This window comes from Notothenia rossii, assembly GCF_949606895.1.
Source record: "Notothenia rossii genome assembly, chromosome: 6".
Classification (NCBI taxonomy): Eukaryota; Metazoa; Chordata; class Actinopteri; order Perciformes; family Nototheniidae; genus Notothenia; species Notothenia rossii.
In genome coordinates, this window is record NC_136909.1 from 27442816 (window position 1) to 27447697 (window position 4882).

General features: G+C 44.3%; 1 long non-coding RNA gene across 1 annotated transcript; it reads right to left on the reverse strand.

Moving 5' to 3' along the window:
- Positions 1–2851: 2851 nt before the first annotated feature.
- Positions 2852–3703, reverse strand: LOC307044982. Its single transcript, XR_013809757.1, has 2 exons — positions 3069–3703; positions 2852–2986 (listed from the first exon to the last, which is right to left on the reverse strand). It is a non-coding gene; the product is annotated as an uncharacterized lncRNA (long non-coding RNA).
- Between the last annotated feature and the right edge of the window lie 1179 nt (positions 3704–4882).

The window sequence follows — 4882 nt, forward strand, 5'->3', positions numbered from 1 at the left end:
TGTAAAGCTTAAACTAGTCTACAGAGCAGACAGCATAGACAAGTCAGAGATGGAAGAGTCCTACCCAAAGTTGTGTCAGAGTTTAGGTATGATGCAGCAGCCATACACTATTAAACTCATGCCAGACGCTATTCCCTATTCCCTGGCCACACCTAGACGGGTTCCCATCCCTCTACTCGACAAAGTGAAAGAGGAGCTCAAAAAAATTGAGGACATTGGGGTCATCTCCAGAGTTGAAGAGCCCACCGACTGGTGTTCGGGCATGGTTCCGGTGCCTACAAAGACTGGCTCAGTGCGCATCTGCGTCGACCTCACCCGCCTCAACGAAGCAGTTTGCAGAGAGAAATACATATTGCCTTCAGTTGAGCAGACAATTGGATCTCTGGCAGGAGCCCAGATCTTCAGCAAGTTAAATGCCAACAGAGGATTTTGGCAGATTCCATTATCCCCCGAGTCGTCACTGTACACAACGTTCATAACTCCCTTTGGGCACTTTTACTTTAACAGACTGCCCTTCGGCATAGCGTCAGCCCCAGAACATTTTCAGCGGCGCATGTCACTGATTATCGACGGGCTGCAGGGCACATGGATGTCACATATGGATGTCACATATGGATGTCACATGGATGATGTCCTCATCTGGGGGAGAGATCAACAGCAGCACGACATCAGACTACACACTGTCCTCAACAAGCTCCAAGACGCCGGGGTCACACTAAACATGGAGAAGTGTGAGCTAAGCAAACGTGAAGTCCAGTTCCTAGGTCATATTCTGTCAGCTGACGGTGTGCAGCCAGACCCAGACAAGGTAAAGGCTGTCATGTCCATGAGAGAGCCGTCCAACACAGGAGAGGTTCGCAGTTTCCTGGGAATGTTAAACCAGCTGGGAAAATACATTCCAGGTCTAGCCGAAAAGGACAAGCCGCTGAGAGACCTTCCCTCAAAGAAGTATCAGTGGCTCTGGAGCTGTGCACAACAGAAAGCGTTTGACCAGCTGAAAAATGATCTCACACCACCTCCAGTGCTGACCCTTTACGACCCCAACAAAGAGCTGAAACTGTCTGAGGATGCCTCTTCCTACGGACTGGGTGCGGTCCTCCTACAGAAGGAGGGAGAGCATTGGAAACCAGTCGCGTACGCATCGCGCTCTATGACAGAGACAGAACAGAGGTACGCCCAGGTGGAGAAGGAGGTGCTAGGATTGACATGGGGGCGCGAGCGTTTTAGAGACTTCCTAATTGGGAGACATTTTGCCATGGAAACTGACCACAAGCCACTTGTCAGCCTGCTAGGTCACCAGGCACTAACTGAGCTTCCTCCCAGGATCCAGCGGTTTCGACTCAGATTCATGAGGTACAGTTACACAATCTCACACACACCTGGCAAAGCCCTGTTTACAGCTGACACTCTCTCACGCTCACCTGTCAGTCAAAACTCAAGTTCAAAACGGACAGACAACGACTTAATGGAAGACACAGACATCTATGTGGATGAAATCATCAATAGCATGCCCGCCAGCTCAACATACATGGCACAACTGAGAGAGCGACTGCAGGAAGACAGTGTCTCCTCGGAGGTCATGTCATACTGTCAGAGAGGATGGCCTGACCGCAGCCAGCTCACAGGTCCAGTTAAAGCTTACTGGCCTGTACTTACTGTACATAATGGACTCCTGCTCATGGGCTCCAGACTTGTCATTCCCACAGCGATGCGCAACACTGTCCTCGATGCACTGCACGAGGGACATCAGGGGATGACCAGGTGCAGAGAGCGGGCCAGAGAGACGGTATGGTGGCCTGGCTTGAGCGGCCGACTAAACGAGCTGGTGAGAAATTGCAAAACATGCATCAAAGAACGTGGCAATCCTGTGGAGCCATTAATGTCCAGTGAGCTCCCAGAGAGACCATGGCAAAAAGTAGGTTCTGATTTATTCACACTCAAACATGATAACTACCTACTAGTAGTGGACTACTACTCTAGGTATGTAGAGAATGCCAAACTAACTCCCACACGATCTCAGGATATTATTGTGCATCTCAAATCAATATTCTCTAGACATGGGGTCCCAGAGAATATTTTTAGTGACAACCCAGCTAGAAATGTTTGGTTCTAAAAACATTCTGAGAATGTTAGTCATTGTTCTAGGAAGGTTTTCAGCTGGAAGTTTTTGTTTGGTTCCCAGAACGTTCTTCTGAAAGGTAGGATAACGTTCTCTAAAAACATTCTTAAAATGTTTGGTGATAACATTGTTAGAACATTATTTCCTCATATTCTTAAAACGTTTTCAGCGGGAAGTTTTTGTTTGGTTCCCAGAATGTTCTTCTGAAAGGTAGGATAACGCTCTCTAAAAACATTCTTAAAATGTTTAGTGATAACCTTCTTAAAATGTTTTTGAAAACATTGTTAGAACATTATGCCCTACTGTTCTTAAAACGTTTTCGCCAGAATCTTTTATTTTGGTTCCCAGAATGTTCTTCTGAAAGGTAGGATAACGTTCTCTAAAAACATTCTTAAAATGTTTTTGATAACATTGTTAGAACATTATGCCCTGCTGTTCTTAAAACATTTCCAGCTGCAAGTTAGATTTTTTATGTTGCCAGAATGTTGTTATTTTAGAGAAGGATAACATGGTTTATGTTAAAGAAATTATGCAAATGTTCTATGGTAACAATTTACTAAAATATGTTAACATTATTAGAACATAAAGACATAATATTCCTGTAATTGTTCAACTCATAATTCCTGGGTAAGTGGACTGACCACTGTGGTCATTAGGATGATTATGAGAGTTTACTTAACTATTGGAATTTGACTATTAACACATGTAAAAGGATGACACGGAATCAGCTACTGAAAGTAACATTTGTTTATTAGAAAAGGGGAGCTGGGAGTGGAGGTTGGTTATGGCGGCAGTGGGAAACAGTTGTTCCAGGGTGGGTAGAGAGGCCTGGCTGGTCTTGGGAGTGTGGAAGGCCTTGGATTCCTCCTGGGAGAGACACAAAAATCAGTGTGAGGCAAAAGCAGGCAAAGTTGTCAAAGAATATGCTGGTAAAAAGCTAGAGCCGCACGCAACAAACTGTTCATGGCAACAATCCGGCAGGGAATGAGTGCAGGCTGCAGGTTTTCATAGTGTGGCTCACGAGCAGGTTGCAGGTGTGGTTGATTGGAGATTGCTCCCAGCCGTGTAGAGCAGACCAGCAGGCAGAGAGAGAGACACACAGTAGAAACAAACACATACAAACACTAACAGGGATTTCAGGGACGGGCAGTGATAGTCGGTCCGTTCTTCTATATGTCTGTCTTTGGTTTTCTAAGTGTTATTCGATCCATATGACAATAGAGATATGTGCATAAACAACAAAAACACTTGGGGTATAATGTTCAAACAATGTTATCACCAAACATTTTAAGAATGTTTTTAGAGAACGTTATCCTACCTTTCAGAAGTACATTCTAGGAACAAAAATAAAACTTCTCGATGAGACCATTCCTAGAACAATGAATGGTAACAATAATGTCTAGCTGGGAACTCAGACATGCCTACGCAAACATGCAATATCATGAATTACGTGCTTGTTTTTTTCTAAAAAGGAAAATGTGGTGACAGCAGATTTCTTTTAAACATCCTTTTCAAACAAATGCAACAACTTTGTTTTTTAAAGCGCACTACAAATAAATCAGACGTTGACCATGACCCTGTTAATATTTCGCATCACAGGAACATTTTATAAAAAAAGAATAACCTCCTGAAAACATTATCCAAATGTTGCTTTCAAAATGTTCTTCTTTGGTTATCATGTAACATTGAGGGAATGTTCTATAAAAGAACATCTTTAATGTGTTACCCCAACAACGTCCAAAACACATTCTTAGAATGTTTGAGGCAAAACGTTGACTTATCACATGAAAGGAACATTTTATAAAAAAACGTTCTGTCATTTCAGGCCTCAATAAGATCCTCAAAACATCCTCTGAATGTTGCAGTTAAAACGTTATGTCTTAGTTAACCTTATATCTTATAGGAACATTATTTGAAATAATAAACATCCTAAAAAGGTTATGTGAACATCAGATTAAAACGTTTATTTAAAACCTTATTAGAACCTATAGGTAACGTTAGCCAAAGTTGTGAGAACGTTCCCCGCTAGCTGGGATGTATTTTTTTATACCCCCAGTTTCCACTGGGTCCGTCTGCGCCGTGCTGCTCCGCGTCACGGCTGCGCCACAGTTTTGGTCTAGCGCTATAACCCGCCGGACGCGTCCCAGAAGCGTTTCAGAAGCGTAGCGTCGTGCGTGCAGGCTCGCAGTTTTGTTATTGATTCGAGTTTAATTCGGGTATTAATTAACTTTAAAACATTCATATGTAGTTGTTACCTTCCACTCCACAAACTGCAGCGACTAAAAACCAGGCCTTGTCCTTTCTGATGTTGTCCTTGTAGTAAGCATTGGTTACATCATATAAAATAGTGTGTTTTTCCACTTCCATGATGAAAACCTCGTCGTCCATTGTGCGTATCGTAGTGGAGGTGTTGTGATGAAGGAGGGGGTTCTGCTAAATGGGTATACGTGGGGGATGGGCCTGGCCCGGATGCTCACCTTTCCACTTCCTGCAAGGGGGGGCTGCCTGCCCGACCTTCCGTTACGGCTGCGCCGCGGCAAAGATAGGATTCATCCTAATTTTAGAGAAGCACTGCGCCAAGCCGCTTCTTGGACGCGTCTGAGCCGTAACGCGGCGTGTGTGGTGGAATAGCACCCATTGACTAGAGTGGCCGCGATCCTCACGACCGCCGCGGCGCAGCCGTAACCAGTGCTTAATTTGTAAATCATAAGGTGCCGGAACGCAAAGTACATATGACAGCTCAGGGATGACGAGACGCGTACA